This window comes from Bactrocera dorsalis, chromosome 4, assembly GCF_023373825.1.
Source record: "Bactrocera dorsalis isolate Fly_Bdor chromosome 4, ASM2337382v1, whole genome shotgun sequence".
Classification (NCBI taxonomy): domain Eukaryota; kingdom Metazoa; phylum Arthropoda; class Insecta; order Diptera; family Tephritidae; genus Bactrocera; species Bactrocera dorsalis.
The window spans coordinates 52,624,783-52,651,072 of record NC_064306.1 but is presented as its reverse complement, the minus strand read 5'-3'; the positions used below and the strand labels follow the sequence as shown (position 1 = coordinate 52,651,072).

At 36.0% G+C, this 26,290-nt stretch overlaps 1 protein-coding gene across 6 annotated transcripts in view; it reads right to left on the bottom strand.

Annotated features, from left to right (window-relative positions):
* Window positions 1-25,813, bottom strand: part of LOC105224376 (low-density lipoprotein receptor-related protein 2) — a 442,984-nt gene extending 417,171 nt beyond the window's left edge. For 2 of the 6 annotated variants that reach the window (XM_049454763.1, XM_049454768.1), the window contains exon 1: window positions 25,292-25,813. The gene's annotated coding sequence lies outside the window, so the exon portion shown is untranslated. Of the gene's footprint in view, window positions 1-14,547; window positions 14,947-25,274 lie in introns of those variants that run through there. The other 4 variants (XM_049454764.1, XM_049454767.1, XM_049454765.1 and 1 more) reach the window with 3 other exon arrangements.
* Between the last annotated feature and the right edge of the window lie 477 nt (window positions 25,814-26,290).

The window sequence follows — 26,290 nt, the reverse complement described above, 5'->3', positions numbered from 1 at the left end:
GCATAAAAATATTTTAGAAAAAAAAAAATGATGTATATATCGTCACCTGAAATGCAAAATAACGTAACAACATTTTCAGAAATTTAAAGTGGCATGAATGAAACACGCAATAAAACAGAATAGGAGTGAAAACAAAATTTAATATTGGTTAAAACTGGTTTATATCTGAATGCAGAACCTGAAAATGTTGAACATATGTAATATTATCTTTTTAATTTGAAGTGGTGAAGCGTAATCAATAAGATACTCAATTTCGAATTTTTTGATGATACGTTATTTTGCATTTCAGGTGACGATATGTATATTATTACTAAAGAGTGAAATCATTTTCAAACATTAACCATTTCATTACCAGCTGCTCATATGCTAGGTAAACGCCTTTCGTCAACACAAAAATCAGTGATAACTGCGAAATCCAATTAAATTTTTAGTAAGCAATTAGCCACTTGCAATTAGCAGCAACGACAACTACGGCAAAAGACCAGAGCTATTAGCAGCTTACAAGCTTCGTGGCATGCTAGTTAGTACAACAGCGTGCGAGTGTGAGTGAAGACGAGAAGCGCAGCGGATTAGAATACACATTTTAATTGTGGCGCGAACTGCGAGGAAAACAAGAAACGCCAAATCGACCAGGTAATTGCCGGAGAACCCGACAAATGTAACCGCAAGCAAGGCGAAGGCAAGTCATGTGATTGAGGTGTCAAACGAGGCAAACGGCAGTAAAAACGATGGGGGCAATAGCGGCAACAACAACAATAAACACAAGCAAGAAAAGAACCGACGACCACAAATTGAGACATGTCAATGTGGTAAAAAGCCATTATTGCAACTGGCATGTGAATTTGAATTTGAATTTCACTCACAAGTGCAGGCGCACTCACCCACACACACACACACACATACATACCATACAGCCGTAGAAAACAGTGATTGCCTTGGCAAACTTACACACACAAATAGTCGCATGTGCATGAATGTGTGTGTGATTGTTTGGTTGTGTTTGTGAATTTTGGATGTGATTGAAATTGGTTAGCCGCTGTGCGCATTGTCTTCGCGCGCGCTTAGGGAGCTTACACGCCGCGCGCCACCGAGTGAGTGACTGCCAAAGCGAAAAACACAGACAGCTGCTACAAACACACACACACATAAACTATACACATACATATGATCAGTGAAGAAGACAAGCCAGATAATCGCTGCAGTGCAAAAACGATTCCTTTGCCATCGCCATCGCCAACGTCACTGCCGCGCACCGTCGCGCCCGCGCGCTAATGAAATATGCATGTAAATATGCTTGCGACAAGCAATTTGCAAGAAATGCAAACGCTCGTATGTGTGCCTGTGTGTGTGCGTGTATAAGTTGGTTGGTTTTGCACCAACTCAGTTAGTCTCTCGCTCATTCATATACGGAAACATTTGTTACAACCACTAATGATGCTGTCGATTGACAGCCGAGGTGCATATGCAAGTGAGCGATTGAGCGCGTCGTCGGCAGGTGGGCGGCACGACCGGCGGTGAGGAAATTTGAATGGTGAATGGTACCGCATGTTACGGCTCTGAGTGTGACGACTGCTTCAATGCATTGGCGTGCATAAATATTTACAATGCCTTTATGTGTGTGTGTGTGTGTATAAGCAGTGAATGATGCATGAAAATTGTGATGGAGGTGAAGCAAATGATTTTTTAAGTGAAAAAGGGGGTTTACAGAGATTGCAGTATAATTATTAGAATAATGGTCGAATGAAAGGGAATAAATGATTGCAATGTGGATATAAAATGCATCTTTTTCTTACATGTATTCATATTAATGCGATCAAGAAGATTTATTGTCAAACTATCGATTATATTTGAATAAATGCACATATCGTCAAAGCTTTAAAAATCGCTTAGTCGACTTTTTATCGACACTTTTATGAAAATTAATTAGATCATAAGAGCTTCAAGCTTTTTTCAATATTTGTATCGACTTTTCATCGATTGCTGCATTAAGCAATATTATACATACAAATACAGAACATTTGTGGATGAAAGGCTATAAACGAAAATAAATCTTTCTTCCCCTTATTCGTATTTGTAGTACTAAGTTTTAAACGATTCATCGATATATCAAACCATTCATCAAATTTTTAATCGATATTTTTATAATAATCAATTATATTTATCGGCTTTCAGTAAATTTTTCATATTAAGCATTATTATATTGTGAACATTTTAAATATATGCGAAAACTTTCATATCGATAAATTTGATTAATCGATTTATATCGATTATTTATAAAAAAATATTTCGATTGTTACAGCTTTTAATCGTTTATTTAAACAGAATTTTATTATAATGTAAAATTATTAAGTTTTCTAAATCGATTATTCAACGAATTTTTATCGACATTTTTATGAACATGAATAATATTTATCGGCCTTCATCAGATTTTTCATATTAAGCATTATACATAGAGTTAATTTTGGCAAATTATATATTATTTTTTAAAATATGTTATCGATATACGTATTCTTCAACTAATAAGAAATCAAAAGTAAGGTAAAATAAAAAAGAGTATGTCGTTTAATCAAAAAGATTCACATCCTAGTATATCCTGAACATCCTGGCAGCTTAAAAATTTTACTTTTGGAAAAGGGTCTGCAAAACCTTAATACCCCCCTTTGCCACTGTATACTGACGCCTCTTGGCTTGAATAATGGATATATGTATGCATACTTTTGTAGCGGTGTGTACTGGTATAAGCCAGCGCACCTTCACACAATTAATAATTTGCATATGAGCGTGGCATATGCGATTGTGTTTGTTCTTTCGCGTGAAACCAAAATAATGCCATACAATTTAAAGCTCTCGCATGCAATTGCCATGTCATTCGTATTAACAACAGTACACATTGTCTGAAAATGTATATATGTATGTATATTTCATATGTAAATATGTAAATATATGATAGTATATAATCACCATTTGTTTGCTTAAGAGTTGGCGGCACTCCGCCTGCAACAGGTAAGCAAATTTGTGAGCGCATATGTGCGTAGGGTAAAAGAAAATTTGCGCGCTTGAGCCCATTACCGTTAAATTAAATTGACACAGAAACACTTGGCATACAGTGGCAAAGAAAAGGGTGGTGTTTTTAAAAAAATATATGAAATATATACATTTTCTTGAAAACAATATTTTCAAATTTGAGTGGAGCTTTTGATTTGGATGCCAAAGCTTATATTTCCTTAGATCGCCAAATTTTAATAATTCTTTAATGAGATTTGACTCAAAAAACATTTTAGAAATTTGCATAATAAAAAAACTTTCGTTCTGTGAAAGCTGGCGAGCTTTCGAACATTTAATCTATTCGGAGCTTTTAAGTAAGCATAGTTAAAGTCTTAAGTGAATGTAAAATGAAAGCTAAATGTAGAAGCTTTCATTCATAGGAACACCAAACTAAAATTTTATGAAAAATCCGAGATTTTAAGTAATGAATCAATTCTTAAAGTGAAAGCTTTTACTCATATTATTCAAATCAATGTAAAAGCTTTCACTCATAGAAACAGAAAATTAAATTATATCAAAAATGTCAAAGATTTTGGCTAATGAATCAACTCTTAAAGTGAAAGCTTTCACGCAATCAATTCTTAAAGTGAAAGCTTTTACCCATATGATCAAAATTAACAAAGCTTAAAAGCTTTCACTCATAGAAACACCAAACTGAATAATATATAAAAAAAATCAGACAAATTGGGAGATGAATCAACTCTAAAAATAAAAGCTTTCACTCAAAACATCAAAATTATTTTCATAACTCAGAAAATCTTGTACTCTAAAGTAAAATTAAAAGAAAAAATTGGAGTTTTGTAATGCTGAATTAAAGCTTAATGTGAAAGCTTTGCCTCATAGCATCAAAATTAAAGTGAAAGCTTTCAGAAATGGCTTAAAAATTATTTCATAATTCAAAAACAAACTTTCTACGTGTAAAAATTTTTTATGCTCCCAACTTTTTCTCTCAGTGCGCTCAATTTAGGCATACTCATTTGCTTCGCTTCATTTGTCGCAGCAGGAGTGTCATTAAATATCTCATACTACTCCACATTAAATACATGTGTTATTGCTTGTTTTTTTAGCTTACAAGACGTTAAAATTCATATTATCGTCGCGTTGAAAAAAAAAACGCCACGCGCCGCCAAAGCTGTAAGGACGACAAATAGCTATCATGAGTAAAATTACATGTGCTTGAATGGAGTTGGTGAATTTCGCGTTATTTTCGGCTACACAAGCTGCCAGACAGACATCAACTGTTAGCATAACAAAAAAAGAAGCAACAACAACAAGTACTGAAGACTGGCAAAAACCAACAAATGAGTGAAGGACAGGTTGAAAATTGATTAGAGGCACGACGACAATGAAACACCACAACAATCAGCGGCACACAAGCAGCCACGCAGACAGGATACCAAACAAGTTGCTGTCAAAGGAAGACACAGGAAGATGACTGTTCGGCACAACGGTATTTGAGGTATAAAAAATGGAGGAGGGGTACGGAGGCACAGCTGTTGTGTGTTTTATTAAGTGATGAACGAAATATCAGCGTTTGAGGGCGCAAATCATAATATTGCCTTATACGCGGATTATTAGGATGGAACCGTATCTACAATTTCGTAGATATTTATTTAATGGATTTAAATTTTTATCATGTTGAATAAAAATATATTTGCATGTTTTATATAAATTTAGTTTTATATTATTTTTGCAAAAATTTCTACTATTTAAAAAAAAATCGATCACCTCTAATGCATGCCTTTTCGTCCTGGAATACTCTATAAATTCTTATATAAATGGCGCCTGAGCACAATACCAACAAACGTCGTCCTTTGAACAAAGCTAAGAAATATCGTTAAATTGGGCAAAATATTGCGGCTCATGTGTTTCTTTGTAACGGTATATATGTATATAATTCTAATTAAATGTGAAATTTTCATAATTAATTCATAACATGATAAAGGTAAGAATAAAGTTGGAACTAACAAGCGGTACAAAATGCCACAAAGCGAGCTTGTAATAATTGATAAAAGCTAGCACTTGGATGCGGGGAACTCACACACATGCCCACACAAAGGATGTGGAAAGCTTTGCTTTTCATTGCCTAGGCAAAGTTTTAGGCAAACCGTAAGCTGTGGTTAAGCGAATACAAACAAAAAGTATACAATACTGTGTGAAATTCTCAAATGTTACATATACATACATATGTATATTAAGACATGTATAAATGCAGATATTACCGAGAGAAAAAATAGCTTTTATTTTTTGAGGTGTCAAATAAATATATCCTAATTTTCAACTTAGAAGAAATTTATATAAAAATCTTACCTTAGTCTGAGTACATAGTGCCGAAAGCTTTAGTCAGCAGTATTGAAAATTACTTCGAATCACATCTGCTCGACTAAAGCTGAAATAATTCTAACAAACTTCAGACATAATTCTGGTAAATTTCAAGACTTTTAAAATACTAAATGCAAATTAAAGAAACTGTATCTGATTTGAATTCAAGCCAATAAAAACAGCTATTGTTAGGTCTCTTGTTTAGGGAGTTATTGCTTGAGAAATCGAATTCCCATCTGTTCAAGTGTTAAACCCTGCTGATAACAGATAATTTCTCTAAGAAACTAAATTTCCATTTCCAAAAATATTCTAGTTTCGAAGTTATTATATAAAGACAGTTTTCGAAAGCAGCAAAAACTGTTCCAGAACTACTTTAGATGGTAACTTTAACTTTAATGTCACCTGACTAAAATATAATATGTAGCTACAAGGGAACTTAAAATTACGCTTTCTGTCAGCAGCCCATAGTAAATTGACTTTGAACCGTATCTATTATTTTCGAATTATTTATATTTTTGAAGGTGTAATATAGACATCTTTGAAAATATTGAATGTTACTATGACTTATTTTAAGAAAGAGGAGAATGTTGGAAAAGGCTTATGGTGATTCAGTTTTATCAAAAGCACAAGAATACGAGCGGTACAAAGCCTTCAAAGATGGTCCAGAGATCGTTCTGGACGACCTTCAACTGATCAAAATATTAAAAATGTGAAGGATATGGTGCTTGAAAATCGTCAGCCAAGTGTTAGAAAGATGACAAAAGCGCTCAACATCTCTGGCGAGTCCGTTCAAATAATTTTGGTGGATATTTTGGGTATGAAACGTCTTCTTGCTCGACTTGATAAAGCTGATTTTTTTTCAAAAAAAAATATTGTAAACATGTCTCTTTGGACAGGCTTGATCATGCGAACTCCGATCCCATTTTCATGGAGAGCATTATAATAGCCGATGAGACATGGGTTTATGAGTCTGACATGCAAACAAATCAAAAATCTTCGGAAGCAGGGAAAAAAACGAGCCGAGCAAAAAACAAGGTGATGCTGATTGTTTTTTCCGATATTCCTGGTTTGGTGCATAATGAATTTGTTCCAGAGCGACAGTCGATCGAAAAGGAGTTCTAATGGTCGGAATTACGGAAGAATAATTCATGGATTTTACACGATGATAATGCACCATCGCATCGAGCAACGATTGTGATCGAATTTAAAGCCAAAAACGCAATGAATACCATCGATTAACCACCGTATTCATCAGATTTGGCTCCGTTGCTCCTCAAACTGAAATTTCCGCTGCGTGGAACCCGTTTTCAGTCGATCGAAGATATATACAAAATTCGCTGAAGGAAAATGATTATGAAAAGTGTTTCGAGGACTGGAAAAATCGTTGACATAAGTGTATTACATCTATTTGAGTTTTATTAACTATTTTCTGGTACTTTTGTGTCACTATGTAAAAATGATCAACGAGCTAAGTCGATTTATCCATGTCCTGTCTGTTTATCAGTAACTCTGTTCCTCTGACTTTTTGTATATATTCGAACTATCGCATCGATTTTTGAGATAAGGAACTGACATTTTGCACCTGTTCTTTCCTCACCAAGAAGCTGCCATATAAACTCAACAAATGAGGTGCTTGTATGAGAAACTGTTTTATTTCAGGAGATATTTTCAAGAAATTGTTCAGATCGGATCGCTAAAGCATATAGCTACCATACAAACTGACCGATCAACATTCTTGTGATGAATTTTTTGTGAAGGGCATTATAGCTTCGATGCAACCGATGTTAACTTTTTATCTTGCTTTTATATCTTATAATTATTATTTATGAAAAGAAATTCATCAACTTTACATATTCTATTTGAAACAAGAACAAGATTAAATATTCAATTAATTTTGGAGCTCGTTGTCTTCAAAAAAGTAACGAATTTCGCACATAATAACTTAGAATAACTTTCGGCAATGAATATTTAAATAATTCTCTCTGCACTCTTTTAATTCCATTATCCATATTTAATTTCCAACTACACTCAACTCAACTCGGTTATTACCCACATCAGCTACTGCGCTACCAAAACTTTATTTGACTTCCTAAGCTTCAACAATTTTAATTGGATTCGTCTGCCTTCAATAGAGGCACGACGACGACGGCGAGTGCAGCAATAACATTAATGACAACTACAACAATAACAATGAAAACGTATAGTTAACCAAGTGAAAACTGCTTTTCCATGCAACACGATTTTATGTAAGCCAGATTTTTTTTTTGATTCAACATTTGCTTTTCTTGGTGCTTTTCTAGTTTTTTTTGCTCCTATAATTTGCTTTTCTTCGTGTTTTTGTAATTTTTTTTTTGTTTTTACTTTTTCTTTCCTTCTTGTTTTTACATTTTCTTTCCTTCTTATTTTAAAATTTTCTTTTTTTATGGTTTTTGTAATTTTTTTTCTTCTTGTTATTGTGTTTTTTTCTCTCTATTTGCTTTATCCAGCATTTCAGTTATGCGCTTCGAACAAATCTAGCGATCTTAAGTAAAGGTACAACAATAACAAACGAAAAAAAGTTATGCTTAGCGCTTTGGAAATGGAAAAAGGTGGCTATTAGGAGAATAAAAGAAGAAGAAAAGGCTCTCAATCGGAAAAATGGAAAATGGAAGGTGGATTAGGTGCTTCAGTGGAGAGCAAGGGGAATGAAATGAAATGTCTTCAGAGTTGACGATAAAATGGAAATGAAAAATAAAAAAATTACAACAAAATTACAACAAAAAATTACAACAAAGAATATTGCTGCAACGCCAACCTTTGGAAATCTTACAAGGAATGACAACGCCGTAAAATGAGAATGAAGCGTGAAGCGAGAGCGCAGCAAAAACTAAACTTCTATTAGACATCAACAAAAGACACGGTAATGGCACAGGATGTAAACACAAACAACAACAGCGCCAAGCAAGCGCTGGATTGTGCTAACTGGCAGATAAAATAAGTGGGAGTTGCAAACACAGGGACACAAACACATACATACATAGATATATAGAGCAATATATAATGTAGTTGTATGTGTGTGATTGCCGCTAAACAACAATGCTCAACAACAAACAACTCCATTACATTTCTGTGTATTGTCAAAGTGTCAGAATGTTGTGTGGCATGTGGAGCGATAAATACGTGTGCGGTGCAACAGCCAAGACAAAATGCCGAACAAAAGGACGGAAGAGCAACAGCAGCAGCAGCGCAGCAAAATCCAACCTGATGCGCGGATACTCTGCTGTCACTATGGAAGAGAAACAGGTTCGCTGGCTGACGGACGGACTGACTAACTGACTGGTTGTTATGTTAGTCGACTGACTGGCTATCAATATCAGAAAACCACCACACACACACATACACTCACAATCACATATATACACACATACCAAAACCCAACAAGTCCATCTGCTTGGCAGTGGAACTGTCATGCCCGAGTGAAGAATGCCATCAATACCTTGGCAGCTAGCATTCAGCTATTTATAGTGAGTCTGTGCAATATTTAGTTGTTGTTTTCGCTGCTGTTGTTGTGTTTTTGTTTATAGTAGCGGCAAGTTACCTGCCTCACCCAAGATATGGATATGGATCTATATGCCCCATAACAGCGCTATCAGTTGCAGCAACAATTTTATGGGCCCACAGCAGCAGCATAGGCAACAACAACAACGTGCGGTAGCGAAATGCCGTTTTTTATGAAAGCACAGTGAATGAGCGCTCTGCGTTGGACATTTCTATTCGAAAACAATGCATGTCCTTATTTCGTTATTTTTTTCATACATTGTAAGCATAAATATATTTATGGGGAGGTGCATATGTGTGCTTGGAACAGGCGGGAAGTTTTTTTGTTGTAAAGCATAATTTAAGCCGGCCAAGAGATCTAGCTAAGAACACATTCATGGTTTTTGCAAAATTTTCCAAAAATTTTTGAACCTAAAATGTAAAAATCTCGTTCAAAGAGTTATGTGAATTACATCTAATCAAGTATGACTCGAACCGATCTATATAAACTGCGTAGCCAAAACGAATTGATGAAAAAATTTGCAATATTTGTACAACCTTTTTATGTTCGTGTGAAGTGTTGTTTGACAAATGATTTTTTAATGACAATGAATTTGCTTAAAAATTGTTGCTACGGACTCGTTGAAAGTGTTATAGAAGTGTTTTGGAAAGTCTACTCTATCACGAACGCAAGCATTTGAGTGGCACAAAGCACGCGTTGAAGGTCGTGAAGTCATCGAAAACTTGCTTCATGTCTCCATCCACACCTGTCTTAACGATAACATCAGACATCAAGAGATAGCAGAGGATCTCAACATCTCTTATGGATCGACTCCCCAGATTTTGGATAATTTTTTTTAAGTATAAAACGTGTTAATGCTAGACTGGTACTAAAGAACCTGAATCTTTCGAAACAAGTAGACGAACCTACATTCATTCAACGTATCATTACTAATGAAAAGACATAGGTTTATAAATATGGCATAGAAACACAGCACGATCTAGCCTAAATAAGCCGAAACCGAAAAAATAAAAAAAATGTGCTGAAGGCGCAGAAGACCATCCCAGCTGAAGATTAGAGTTCACACGCCTTAATTACCTCAGGAGACTATTTTGAAGACAATAATAAAGATTTGTATTAAAATTCGTGAAATTGTCATTTTTTTTTTGTCGATCTGGAATTTTGTTTTTCAATTAAGCAGGACACTTTAGTATTTCTGTTTTTGTTATGCAAGCAGCTATTTTCTAAAAAACCAGAAATTTTTATGTATGCCTTTCATCTAAACTTTAGATAATTATGAAGACCTTAACAGTCGATTATGATCTTTGAGATACTTATACTACATTTATAAGCATTTCTGTCGAATATTACCGTTATTTTTGCATGAAAAAAATAAGAGTTGGCTTTCTTATAGACTGTTCCACATATGTACATATATAAAGCCGAAAAAGACTTTTCGTATATTGTCAATAGATGCCATTGCAGTCTTATATCTCCAGTTCTACCAATCACATTGTGTCATACCATATAGTATTGGAAAGGTGAGATTTGACCAGAACCTTCACATAAACATGTATGACGTCGCTAAGGGACTGAGCATTCATCATCAAACGGTTTTGAACCATTTAAAAAAGGGTGGCTACAAAAAGAAGCTCGATGTTTGGGTACTACATGAATTGTCTGTGAAAAATTTAATAGACCGAATTAACATCTGCGGTTCTTTGCTGAAACGAAATGAAATCGAACAATTTCTGAAGCGAATGGTAACAGGAGACAAAAATTGGATCAAATACGTCAACAATGTGTGAAAAAGATCATGGTCCAAGCGTGCTGAAGCTCAATAAGCGGTCGCAAAGCCAGCATTGACGCCTCGAAGGGTTGTTCTGAGTGTTTGGTAGGATTGGAAAGTGGAATCATCCACCATGAGCTGTTCCAGCTTGGTCAAACGATTGATTTTACATTTAACTGTCAACAACTGATGAGATTGAAGCAAGCAATCGAGAAAAACCCCCAGTACTAATCAACAGAAAGGGCTTCATCTTCCATCAGGACAACGCTAAGCCACACACATCTTTGATGACTCGGTAAAAACTGGAAGAGATTGGCTGAGAAGGTTTGATGCATCCACCATATAGCTCTGACCTTTCACCATCGGACTACCATTTGTTTCGGTCAATGCAGAACTCCCTTAATGGAGTAAAGTTGGCTACAAGAGAAGCCTGTGGAAATTACTTGTCGCAGTTTTTCGCCGAGAAACCAGAAAAGTTTTACACAGATGGAATAATGTCTCCAGTGGAAAAGGGGTAAAAAGTAGACGACCAAAATGGTACATATTTTGTTAATTAAAGTTTATTATAAATATAAAAAAAATAAGTTTGATTAAAAATACGAAAAGACTTTTTCGACTACCCAATATTAGAAAACTTTGTATTATTAAGAAAGGTCAAGAAGAGAACTATCTGTGAAATTGGAAGTCTACAGTTAAAACATTTCGTGTAAAAATGTTCCACAAGTCCGGAGGAAAAGTTAATTACTATTTAAAATACCATTATTTGAGGATACATAGAATTTTCTTTATTACTTAAATGAGGAATCAAAACCCCATCCTTATATGGTAAGTTTTTTTATTTGTCGAGATATCTTCATGAAATTTACCATGAATTCTTATCCAAGGAAACGATAAATGATGCGAACAAATTATTCAGATCGGATCACTATAGTATATAGCGGCCTTGCAAACTGACCGACCAAATTAATTTCTTGTAAGAATTTTTTTTACTTGTGATTAAAGTTGGCGCAGCTATACTAGCTACTCTGGACGTACGGCATTTAAACCGGAATTCAAATTTAAAAGTATTTCCAGCTTTTCAAAATAAAGTTCTGCGCACTATAGTGGGAGCTCCTTTCTATGTAAGAAGCGATGTTCTGCACAGGGATCTAAATTTGTTTACTATAAAGGAAATTTATATATTTGTGATTCAACTACTGGACAATACTAAAAGATTGAAAAGATACCACTCATTAGATCAGCCTTTATATTCAAGTAATGTATAAATTTATTTAAATTCACAAAAAAATTGTGTAAACTATTATACACATATCACTTACGAGTATCACTTAACACAGTGATTACTTTGATATAAACCAAAGTAAGCGAATATCAAAGTTTTAAGAAATTCAAATTTTCTTTAAAGCTTTTGACTGCTAAAAGCAAAAAATCAATTTTTATACTCTCGCAACAAAGTTGCTAAAGAGAGTATTATAGTTTTGTTCACATAACGGTTGTTTGTAAGTCCTTAAACTAAAAGAGTCAGATATAGGGTTATATATACCAAAGTGATCAGGGTGATGAGTAGAGTTGAAATCCGGATGTCTGTCTGTCCGTCCGTCCGTCTGTCCGTCCGTCCGTCCGTCCGTGCAAGCTGTAACTTGAGTAAAAATTGAGATATCGTGATGAAACTTGGTACACGTATTTCTTGGCTCCATAAGAAGGTTAAGTTCGAAGATGGGCAAAATCGGCCCACTGCCACGCCCACAAAATGGCGGAAACCGAAAACCTATAAAGTGTCATAACTTAGCCATAAATAAAGATATTAAAATGAAATTTGGCACAAAGGATCGCATTAGGGAGGGGCATATTTGGACGTAATTTTTTTGGAAAAGTGGGCGTGGCCCCGCCCCCTACTAAGTTTTTTGTACATATCTCGGAAACTACTATAGCTATGTCAACCAAACTCTACTGAATCGTTTTCTTCAGGCATTTCCATATACAGTTCAAAAATGGAAGAAATCGGATAATAACCACGCCCACCTCCCATACAAAGGTTATGTTGAAAATCACTTAAAGTGCGTCAACCGACTAACAAAAAACGTCAGAAACACAAGATTTTACGGAAGAAATAACAGAAGGAAGCTGCATCCAGGCTTTTTTTAAAAACTGAAAAGGGGCGTGGCGTCGCCCACTTATGGACCAAAAACCATATCTCAGGAACTACTCGACCGATTTCAATGAAATTCGGTATATCATATTTTCTTAACACCCTGACGACATGTACGAAATATGTGTGAAATCGGTTCACAACCACGCCTTTTTCCAATATAACACTATTTTGCATTCCATCTGCTGCCTTCTCTGTATAATACGAGTATATACATTAGGAACCAATGATGATAGTGGAATAAAACTTTACACGAATACGGTATTTGAGCTGAGGTATCCCTTGTGGAAAAATTGTCGTGATCGGACTATAACTTTTCAAGGTCCCTGATATCGAACACGAAGAACTTTGTGCCTAACCTAACCTAACCTAATTTTTCACCGAAAATATCGATAAATCTCTTAGAATTTAATTCTAATTAATTTTACAGCAAAATAAAAAAATATGTAAATGACGGATAATGAAATCTCGATTATCACTTTGTCATGCGAGAGTATAAAATGTTCGGTGACACCCGAACTTAGCCCTTCCTTACTTGTTTTTTAATATTTTTAATTGAAGGCAGATATTTCCGTCATTTGGCACACTTTTATATTTTTATGCGCTTTTCTTGTATTATTTCATTTTTTTTTTTTTTTGAGTTTATAATTTAAATTTTGTATTATGTATCTTCTAGTAATATTATTCGTCACTTAAATGATTCATTAAATTTCGTTAAAATTTTCACAAGTTATATATTTTGTCCACATTCAACTCTATAGAATAATTATTTACCTGCAAACACCACAAAAAATCTGGCAATCACAATAACCGAAAAATTTTATATAGAAATACAATATACAAAATAGAAAGTAACATATATTTTAACACCACAATAATTAAGCACTATTACAAAAAAAATGTTATTTTTTTATTTTATTTTCCAATTTATATTCCAATTTAGTAATTTTACTCACCTTTTTAGATATACATATATACATATGTAAGTAAGAAACCATGCATTTGTTGTTGTCCAAAATCCTTATATCCATAAATCTGCCACAATTTCAGTTAACGCAGCTAAGCCGCTTAACTAGCTGACTTACCGACTAATCAGCCAGTCTTCTGTTAGTCAAGTCGTCTCGCCGAACACACTAGCGCTTTCCGCCTGATTGCCAGCACTCGAACTCGAAACGCTTCAGATGCGGACGCTCAGCGCTTGCACAAAAGCTTAGATGATGCGAAGTGACGGATTTGTCGGCGAGTTATTGCGGATTAGAAATGTGCAATGGTGAACGGGCGAAAAGGGTAAAAGCAGTAACACTTAATCGCACAAACACATGCATATAAACCGATTAAATCAATGCACAGCCAAAAACAAACAAAAAACACCAAAGCAGGTCAACAGGTTTCAGGAAAAGGCAAACACAAGTGAATATTTATTTCAACGCAGACAAGTAAATTTGTCTGTCCTGCGCATGTATGCATGTATGTGTGTGTGTAATATGTTTTGGCAGGTAGCTAAATGCAGCGCTGCGCCTAAACACCTGTGTAGCCTGCACTTAACAGGCGGCAAGGCCTGGCAAACACACACAACACTTGTTGCTGCTGCGGCGCAAAGGATGAAAAATATTCGAAAAAATAATCGAATTTAAAGCAAAACACTTTGCGCGCATGTATGTATGTATTTAGCACCAAATTGTTACACTGCGAGTAATAAATAATTAAAAAAATAAAAATTTTCACCTCTTTAGTAAAGCACTGATGCACTTGCAACACTTGGTGGCAATTTTTTCTCCGCTGCTTTTTGTAGCAAACAAAAACGGTATTTCTGCACTGGTTTTATAAGAAATTATTATTAAATTATTCAAAAAATTAAAAATTTCAAAGAATAAACGACAAAACGTACGCACAAAAAGAATTTAATAAGAGAAATGCAGCGCACAAAGGCACACACACGTCTTTTAAACACTGTCTCGCTTTGTTGTTGTTTTTTCAATTTTTTTTGTTGTTGCCGTGGACCGAACACTGTCTACACCGACAAGTCTGCTCACCAACTAAAGTCGCCTCGGCTCAGTGTTGAGCTGGCAACCCACCATTTGCTTGATTTCAGCGGCTACAAAAGTAAGCGCGCTTTCATGTGCGTGTATGTGTGTGTGCGTTTAAATATACTATGCATGCATGTGTTTATGTGTGTACAGCGCATGTGTGCGTTGCTTTCTTGGTTGCTTAGTTGGCTAAAACTGCCCGCAATGCCTTTTACACAGCACACACACTCACTCAAATGCGCACAGCCGCTGAGATTCATGACGCTAACAGCGCTGCCAGCGTTACAGTGGACGTTAACGTCGCCGTTACATTGAAGTCTTTCGTTTATGGCAGCGCTGAGCTGGTGTATAAATATACATACTTAGCGGCTTGCGCTAATTTATGCTCATGCAACAACTTTTCACTCAAAGTGGCGGCCGCAGCATGGATATTTTTGTCGGTTTTAAGGCGGTTTGTTGTTTTGAAAGGTTTTTTGTTATTTTTAAGTAGAAAGAAAGGTTGGTTGGCGTTGCAAAATGTTGCAATTTTCTTGTTGTTGTAAGTAAGTGAATATTTGCTGCTTAAAAAATGGCAAAAGAGCGCGAAAATTATTTAGAAATATAACAGCCTCCAGCTGATGAATTAATATGGTGAATTACTGAGTCTAAATTGAGCCAGAAATATTGAGTGAAAATTATTGAGCAAAAGTTATAGAAAGAACTGTTGTTAAAATAAGAAAATACATTAATGTCGGTTGCACTAAAGGTAATATATCCTTCACTTCCTATAGGAACTTGATTTTCTACGATCACTTTGTATGACAGCTATATGCTATAGTGCTCCCATCTCAGCGGTTCGACAAAAAGTAGCTACTAAGGTGAAAGATGACGTTTGAAAAAATTCACAATGTGAGATTTCTGGTAATTAATTGAAGAATTCTAAAAACATCTTTGAGCGTCTGAAAGCATTTTAAATAATCTCAAAGAGGAAAAGAAATTATATTTTAATTAGTATTCGATTGATATTTTGTAAGACTTCAAACACCATTTTTGGTTCGAGAGCCACTGAGAATTTGCCTGAAAGCTAGATTAGGTTAGGTCGCAGGGCAGATTCTCGCACCAAAAGTAACGGAGAATCGCTTCAGGACAACCGTGTGTGTGGCTTCTTTGTAATTGCCAAAAATCCTAGAAGTGGCCTGAAGCATCGAAATGTTTGTAGTTTGAAAGTCAGTTTCTTTTAAGAACTCGGTTTTTACAGTTGAGAACGATCTAAGGAACTATCTATGTACTTTCGGAAAAAACTTCACTCAAAAGATACAAATTATGAAAAATCCAACATAGCTTTATAAATATCAAGCAGTCTTCGAAAGAGAGGCAAATAAACCATATCAAAAATTAGTTTAATGTCGGGCTATGGTTGTTGTTGTCAGAATTCTGCCTAGATAACAGTCCTTACCCAGATAAAAATCCGGATCCGTTCCGGTTACGTAGACACGACTATCCTGGGAACGAATGTGATCATTAATAATGCCGATACAGCATCTAATTCATTGACAAAATCTTCAATACCAGGAAGTCGTTGTGATCATGGACCGATTATTATGATAAGATATCAAGAAAGGTCAGCAAAGTCAAGAACAAAACTCTCTAGAACCAAAGCTTTGACCGAAAAAAAAATCTCACTTCTACTCAATGAAAACAACACAATTATATATAAATTATTTTTTAGTTGACACAATCAAAAAATTTCGGCTGATATTTTGAATAGTTAAAGCAATGATCACCTGGTTAAGAAATTAGTCCAATAGCACACAATATTTGAGGTTATGTTTTTAACTCAAAACATAAAAAATTAATACTTCAAATCCTTAAAATTTAGGAAAATTCCGTTCTTCTTCTGTTTGGAAAGTTTCCATGTACCAACGGACCTCTTTACTATGCTTTTTTGTGACTCTAATTTTTATTATAACTCGCAAATACTACAAAAAAAAACTTAGTAGGAGAAACAAATGAAAATCGAGCAATATTTATCACGCCAATGATACGAGTATAAGCATGTATAAAAGCCCTTAAAACTTCTTGATTCTTCTTGAAGGCGAAAGACCCAAAACATTCGTGTTTTTAGATCTCAATTGAAACTCAAATACGTTTCTGCTCTTCAACATTTCCTCCCCTCTCCTTAATCAATTGAAATATATTTAATGCTCTCATGCTCTTTTCGCTCTCCTAAAACAACCACTCTCACTTTGCACTCAATTAACATTAATTTTTCTCCTGATTGTGCTGTGCGCGGCCGGCAAACCGGCAATAGTCGGTAACTGACGCTGATTTCAGCTGTTGCGCTGCCAGCAACAAGTAGCCGACGCACTCTTGAATCAGCGTTTGCGCCTGCGCTCAGCGTATACCATAAATGATTTACCTGTTTACTTAAGGTTGGCAACGTCAATTGGCTGTGCGCCCTACCCCACCGCGTTCCCCAGCTACATATAGGCAACGTGAGTCTCGCGCGAACGCCACCGCCGCCGACCAAATTCGTTGTGCCTGACTTGGCATTTAAATTCTAGTCAGCAACATTTTTCTGTTCAAGCGCATTCTACGCCATTCCACAACTACATCGACAGTTGTTTCTGTCTCTTGTTTGAATATTCTATTTTTACATACAATCGTACATATGTTTGTATGACATTTCTATTCATATTTAGTTAATATATAAATAAATATTTTTGCCTTGGTATTGTCGTTTTTGCAGCGTTGGCGACTTTTTTGTTTGCCATGGCCCTCATTCTTCTTAGCCGGCGCTTGTATTCTTTTAGCTTGTCTTTTACGGTTTTTTTCACAAATTGATTTTACAGTCAAGTATCAACTGCTGCTGACCGTCAATGCATTCGTTCTTTACGCTGATATGGTTTCACCATTGTGTATTTAGTGGAATGATCCAAATTCATTAATTTAGTATCAGTCAAAGATCGTCTCGAGTAAGCAGACTTTGTTACTTTAGCTTCCAAAGCAGTAATGATTTACGGAGATATATTAATATACAGTTCTTAGAACCGGCTAACAGACGTAGCATTACATGTTACTCTGGTAGTTTCCAAACGTACTTTGAAACAAGAAATTTTGAGAGAATCTTGAGGCCTTCAAACATTTTCAGTCTCTGAAACCAAATCCGAACAGAGAGTTTCGGAAATACATTGTAGTGAATAAAACATTATGCATAATTTTTTTTGGACTAAACACAAACCCCCAGAGGCCATCTAGTAACAGATGCCCAGAGCATATAGAACTAATGGAGGGTACACTTCTTCAGCCTGCTGAATGGCAGTGAAAGTATAACATCAGAAGATGACGAACCCGATTACCATTGATGACGATGGAGCAGATGTTCCATTACCCAACCATGAAGAAGTTCGAATAGCAATTACCAGACTTGAGAACAAAAAAGCGGGGGGCAGATGGATTGCCGGCCGAGGTTTTCAAATACGGCGGCGAAAAAGTGATAAGGGGTGTGTATCAGCTATCACGAAAGCATGTCCGACGATTGGAATTTAATTTAATTAAAGCCCACCGTCAACAAACTCATTGGGCCTTATCAGTGCGGCTTTAGGCCCGGCTAAAATTCTGTAAGACACCCATTATTCCCGTTCTACTAAAGGGTGATTTTTTAAGAGCTTGATAACTTTTTAAAAAAAAAAAACGCATAAAATTTGCAAAATCTCATCGGTTCTTTATTTGAAACGTTAGATTGGTTCATGACATTTACTTTTTGAAGATAATTTCATTTAAATGTTGACCGCGGCTGCGTCTTAGGTGGTCCATTCGGAAAGTCCAATTTTGGGCAACTTTTTCGAGCATTTCGGCCGGAATAGCCCGAGTTTCTTCGGAAATGTTGTCTTCCAAAGCTGGAATAGTTGCTGGCTTATTTCTGTAGACTTTAGACTTGACGTAGCCCCACAAAAAATAGTCTAAAGGCGTTAAATCGCATGATCTTGGTGGCCAACTTACGGGTCCATTTCTTGAGATGAATTGTTGTCCGAAGTTTTCCCTCAAAATGGCCATAGAATCGCGAGCTGTGTGGCATGTAGCGCCATCTTGTTGAAACCACATGTCAACCAAGTTCAGTTCTTCCATTTTTGGCAACAAAAAGTTTGTTAGCATCGAACGATAGCGATCGCCATTCACCGTAACGTTGCGTCCAACAGCATCTTTGAAAAAATACGGTCCAATGATTCCACCAGCGTACAAACCACACCAAACAGTGCATTTTTCGGGATGCATGGGCAGTTCTTGAACGGCTTCTGGTTGCTCTTCACCCCAAATGCGGCAATTTTGCTTATTTACGTAGCCATTCAACCAGAAATGAGCCTCATCGCTGAACAAAATTTGTCGATAAAAAATTTTCGAACCGAACACTGATTTTGGTAATAAAATTCAATGATTTGCAAGCGTTGCTCGTTAGTAAGTCTATTCATGATGAAATGTCAAAGCATACTGAGCATCTTTCTCTTTGACACCATGTCTGAAATCCCACGTGATCTGTCAAATACTAATGCATGAAAATCCTAACCTCAAAAAAATCACCCGTTATATGGTGCAAAGGCATATGATGAGCTGTATGAGATGTCGACGGCATTGACATAATTCATTGAATCAGGGAACAGAGACAAATCATGTTGTCCGAATGGAACAGAACATTCCAGCTTTGAAGGTTTTCAATTTATTACCCGCCTGTGAAAACAGAGGAAGAGAGCGACTTCCACTCGGTTAGAGAGATCAGGTGGAGAGGGATCTGGCTGCACTTGGTATCTCGAATTGGCGCTAAATTGGGAAAACAAGAAACAAATGACGTTCTGTTGTTAACTCTGCTAAGCGAGTAACGTTATCGACTCCAGTAAAGAAGGAGAAGGTATGTTAAATGCATAATGAAATAGACAATTTTGCACCATCTAAAAACGTAGATATTTCTCTAGCATAAACTGCACGTACCTATAATTCTTGTCTTCTTCGCCCGAAACTCTAAACATTCATTAACTGCACTCACTTCCCTCAAAAACTGCTTATCACATTTTCAGCGCAAAGCGATAGCAACAAAAAAAATTAAGTAAAGAGGAAGTCATAAAATCAGTTGACTGACTAAAGAACTGAGTGATTGACGGACTTACGAAGCGAGCGCGTTGGCTAACAACAGATTTAAAACTTTTGATAAGCGGAAGAAAATGACTTTCGAAGAAAGAAAATCACAAAAACACAAACTAAAAAAGCGAAACGGAAGCGACTGAGTGGCAGACGTTGGTGCGAACGGGGCTCGCACATTCAACACATCCAACTAAAAACAGTTTTCCGATTTCCACAGCTTTAATTATTTGTTGCGTACTTAAAATATGCACTAGCTGTTGTTGCTTTTGTAGTTGTTGACACGCTGAAGCTATGGTTTTTGCTTGCAACGAACGTGCCATAATTTCGCTCGTGGAAGCGTCAGGCAATATGTAAAACGCGCGTAGCGAGCGGATTTCGACCAGATTTTCGCACGCAACTTGAGATGCTGTGAAGATGCGCTAAGCAAAAACAGCCGGTGGAGAGGGGGGGGTAGGGTGTAAATTGCGAGAATACTTAAAAGCGCTATAAAACATGTTTAGCAAAATGTCTGAGACGTGCGCACTTCAAGTTCTGAATGATGCGGCGCTGCCATGCAACAAGGCTGTGAACGGCAACAGCAACAACAATCATAATAACAACAGCAACAACGCTGCAAATAGTTATTTATAAGTAAACAAGATGGCAGCGGCGTAAATAGTGAAATGTTGCAGTGGAAAAAGTGGCAACAGCAGCAGCAGTTAGAATCGCTCATTTGAATGCCAACCAGTGCTGACATAATTTATGTACCTACACCCGTATGTCTGCTTGTATCTCTGTGCTTGTAGCTATGGTAGTAGTTATGTTGGCGACATCATTTGCACAATAATGCATAAAAAATATCGCAAGCAATCGTGAAATGCTTGGCGAAGTTTATGAGGATGAAACTATTCACTAATAATGGAGTTGTTGTTGGCGAAATCGTAGAAGTTTTTAATGCGCTCCGTAGTCGGTCGGTTGTCCGCTTCGAACTAGCTCGAAAGCGTAGTGTTGAGTTGTAGTGATTTTCTCACTTTATTGCCATTGTTAAGTTCAACTTTTGGGCTAAGGAGCGAGTCTGCTAAGTAATTGCAATTTTAAAGTGCACAGAACTTGAATAATGTATGAAATGAATATGAATTTAAAATGACATTTAAAAATCGATTACTTTATATTACCAAAAATTAAAAAAAAAAATTATATATCAAAATATCATATGATCAAATTTGACCCGGACTGAAAACTAAACTACAGTTTCATGTATACTAGAACATATTATCGCCTACAAAATAAACACCTGCAGAGCCAATGGCAGCAAGCCAAGTCTTAATGCAATTTCCCAGAGGCTAGTTAATTTTAGTTTTCTCGGTTTCGGTTCATTTTTAGCATGTCATTAGTTGTGGGATAGTTTCGACCTTATATCAACAATTATGATGTGTTTAATGAATGCATGGCCCTCAGTCACATTGTCAAGCATATTTTTTGCGACTTTTGCACGGAGATTCGGTTTTTCTTCAAACGAGTCTAGCATTATATGCGTCAGGCATTTGCCGTAAGCTTCTAATTCTAGATTATGTATTCTGAAAATTTTCTTCAATTGTACGCTTTTGAACATATACTTATATATATATATGTATATATTTAAGCAAACATGAAACTAGGAAGCTTATATTCCAAAAACCTTGCAAAAACACAAAAAACTGAAGCTTCCCCGGCACCAAGAATAGTTTTGGTATTTTCATAAGCTAGTTGAGAATTACACTGAAAGTAAGTGGAATGGAGGAAAATGTATATCTGTCTGAATTTTCATACCACAATATTGATTTGAAAAATTCAGTTGAAAATATATTTTGCGTTACTCTTTTATATTTAACTTAATAAACAAGCAAAAATCGCATCCCAAGCTCGATGAATCTTTAGGACTCACCCAAGCAGTAATTTCAAATGGTTTCAAGGCAGCGGGATACGTTCAAATACAAGGAAATTGCTTGCAATATGAATTGAAGCCAAGAGACGCCGAGAGATCATTTTACTGCTGTATTGTTCTGCATCAGATTGTGACGGGCGATGATCTATCACGACTATCCTAATCGCAAAAAGTCACATGTGAAACCTGGTCAATCAGTCAAATCAGATCCGAGTATCTATGATACCAAGAAAAAGCTGTTTACTTGGTTGAATCAGAAGCGCACACTGTATTATGAGTATCTAAAACCGAGTGAAGCCATTCATTGGAACTCTACTGACAACAACTTATCAAACTGAGGTAAGCAATTCCTCAAAAACCCACTGAATTTGTGAATGCACAAGAGGCAGTAATTTTCCAATTATGACAACTCACAGTCTCAGCGACTGAGAAGTTTTGCCTCACCCGCTTGTAGATCAGACCTAGTCCCTTATGATTAACATTTGTTCCGGACGAAGCATAACGTTCTCACTGGAATACGGGTCACAACAGAAAAGGTTACAAAAAATTGGTTTGATTCATTCTTGGCCATCTAGCCGTCGCAGTTTATATGGGATAGAATCCATAAATTACCCAAAAGTTGGGAAATATTATAGCTTCAGATGTGTAATACTTTGAATAATACTGGTGTACAAGTTTTACTCAAATAAACGTTCAAAGTTTAAAGAAAACACACGAAATAATTACTGTCTTGCTGTCTTCGAAACAAAAATCACTCAATATCGCAAACTCTTATCAAATAGAAGACTTGAGGTTAAGAATCGAGAGTTCTTGTCTCTCAAATTCACTTATCAAGATACAGTACAAGCACATTGCGAATACTTATTGCACAGTTTTCGAAATAAAATAGTTATGGAATGGAATTTCAACTTTCAGCATATAAGGTTATCACGATTGTATGTTATGAATCACTCATTCTTCTAGTGTCTGCTCTCAGCAGTTTTAAAGATATTTATTAACCTTGATTGCCTTCAGAAACCCAACATTTTTACAGATTTTTTGCTGACTTCACGAAAAATGTTAAAGCCACACATTTTTACTAATATTTAACGGTATTCTAACCTATAACATAACAGTTATTGAAACGCTTTGGTTTTGTAACCTGTTATTTTTCGATTTATGAAAGAAATGCAACAATTTTGCTTCTATATTCTAGAGCAAGTTGTGGAGAAAGCTTTTGCCTATGTCATTACATACATATGACCAGCGATTAATATAATCTTGCTCTATGACTCTACTTAGAGGTTATGTTGAAATGTTTTAATTTCTCTAAAGCTTCTAACTAGAACTCATTCTAAAAAGCATGAATTCCTAAAAATTAGTAATGTTTTATAAAGAACAATTATTTTGTATACTTAAAACAAAATTTCTCACAAAAACCACAAATGAATAAAGCTTTTACGTTAGAAAATATAAATTCGTCGAGAAAACAGCACAACCGGCTTTTAGTAACCAGTTCTGCACAATATCTCATCTCGCTGAAGATATAAGATTAGCACATTTGAAAAATAAAAAACAAAAACAAAAATATTTCAATACTGAAAACAGCTCTTACTCATATTCTAATCACATGCAAAACAACGAAAGAACTTCGAATAAAGCGATGACACAGATAAAATTTACACTTCTGCAAATTTATCACAATTTTTATGCGTTTTGTTGTTTTCATGTGTGTTTTTAGCACAAAAACCAGTTGCTAATCACTTGACTAACTCACGCAAAAGCGCTAGGCACCTACGCCGCACCAAATCTTGGCGCTACCACAAATGAGTTGAAACAAAAAAGCAAATCGCCGATTCGCTGGTTATCAGCGCCATCGCACACGTCAGTGACAGCGGACAAATACGAAAGTAAGAAAGTTAAGAAGACATGAAATGAAGTTGGAAGAAAAATCGGGAATAAGATAGAAAAAGATCAAGCAGATATGTACTTGTATGTACGTATGGGTATGTATGTGTACATGAGACAAATGGAAGCAGTCAATAGGTTTGGGCCGAGACACACAAACAACGCGAAACTGGTTTTCAAAGACAGGACCGGAGCTGGGGCTGGGGCTGAGGCTGCGACTGCGACTGAGTTGGCTTAAACGAGTTAGCTGCTTGATTCGAGTATTTGAAGTTTGCTGGTGGATTGCACAGCTTGGCCTCATTGTGCGGCGACAATTTACATACAGCGCTATATGAGTATGTGTGTGTGTGTGTGTATGTAAACTGGTATGTAGATGCTCATAATTCTAACGCTTTTGCTTGAGCACACAGAAAGAAGTTTCTAAAATATCGAACTGAAGGGTATTGCGTCTAACGCGCGATTTTGAAGCAGTTCTGAAGCTGCGCGACAGCCCATGACAGCGATGAAGCGTAGAATTTGTTTCTAATTTTAGCTTTACGCCAAGCTTGGTTAAAAAATTTATATGTAAGCCGTGATACGTTGCCTTAAGCACTCTAACGCTGGAGGCATGCTGCTGCTTGTGGCAGCTGGAGGCCAGCGTGTGTAACTTTTTTTCACAACAGCCACGTAAAAAATCATTAAGAATCACTGGCATTGTTGGTACAGCACAGCACAGTTGAGAATTTGTTGTGCTTTTGCGGCGTCGTTAATTTTATTGCATTTTAACTTTCACCTTGCGTGCCAGCAACAGCGTTAGCAGTAAGCAAACAAAAAAGCACAAACAACAACAATAGCAAAAAATAAATTGATGCTGACAATGGCGAAAGACAATGGGCTAGTATATGGGCTAAATGCTGCGGGACAAACATACATACGCATACATACATATAGATAATATACATCATATGGTATATAGCAAAAGCATACAACAATTAAATATAAGTGTTGTGCTCTCACAATTTTTAATTTGAATTTTTAAACGCCAATGACGATAATTGCCTTTTCCGCTTTGTATATATATTTATTTTAACTAGTTGTACGAGCGTTATAGATAACGGTTTTTTTGTAAAAATAAAATTATGATTTTTTTTGCATTTTTTTGTTTACCGTTATAATTTTAATTTCATTTTTTTATATTATTTTTATTTATTTTTTTTTTTTTTAATTCATTCAAATTTTATTTTTGCTTTTAATTTTTTTTACATTTTTTTAATAATTTTTTCAATATTTCGCCATCATAAAAATAAGATTTTAGCTCCTCAATAAACTCATGAAAAACTCAAAATCATCGCACATTTCTGAACCGCCAAACACTTGCCGACAACAAAATCGTAAACAAAATCAGCGCTGCATCCTTTCGCCGTACTGTTTGCACAACAACAAAACAAACAAACAATTTTTTCATTGCACACAAACTCACATGTAATATTTATATTTTGAATATTTTCCACTTTTATCACTTTCGCACACACACACTTACACACCTAAGCTGCACACTTACTTTATTTCGCACAATTTTTACCTCGAAATCATCCTGTTCCCCTGGTTTTTTGCACACAAAAAAAATCGCACACTCGTTTGCATGTATTTTTAAATATATTTCTTTTTTTCCTTTCTTTCTTACAGTTGGCGAAAGCGCTGCTTTGTGGCGTCCGCTTTCTTTTCCGCTTCCTTTTTCGTCAGCGGCATTTACTTACACACAAACACACGCGTGCAAGCACTTTGTGTATTTTTGTTACTATTTTCCCACTTTTTATTTTTTTTTTATTTTAACTTTTCTGTATTTCGCACTATCACACTACACGCGTATGTATGTATGTATATGTGTGGTTATTGCAAGCATGAATCCCCTGCTTGCTTTTGGGTACGCACTAAATTCCAGTGTAAAACCGCTTTTTCTGCACACCGTCACTCAAGTTTTGTTTTGCTTGCGCTTCAACGTCACTTCTAACTTTTGTCCGCTTCGCACTCCATCACCTTCGGCGGTTTTCCGGCGACTGTGATTGCATTACTGACTTTCGTTGGCAGTTACTAATGTGCCACCGGTGTCGTTGAGCTCCAACAATTTTCCCACATTTCCACCTTTCGAATTCGCCGCACGAACGTGTTGCGTGTCGGCCGGCCGAACTTGTTGCGCTGTTCGTGCTGACAGTGTTGTGTGTTTCGTAGTGGTTTTAGCAGCTTTACTGCATAATGCGATTTCTATGTAAATATTTTTCTTCTTTATATTTTTTAATTGCATTAATTTATTTAATTTTTTTTGTAGATAATATATAATGGAATCGGCAAGTAAAGAAAAAACCACTAAGTGTATTTGGAGTCAAATTCATTGTACAAATTACGCTTGATCCAATCGGAAAAGATCACAGTTCTATGTTGGAATACGACATCCGATACGATATCAAACTTGCAATATAAGAGAAAAACATGAAACAAATTGACGGAATATTCGAACATTTCATCCAGAACATAATTAGCAGATATCATCGCACATCAGGGT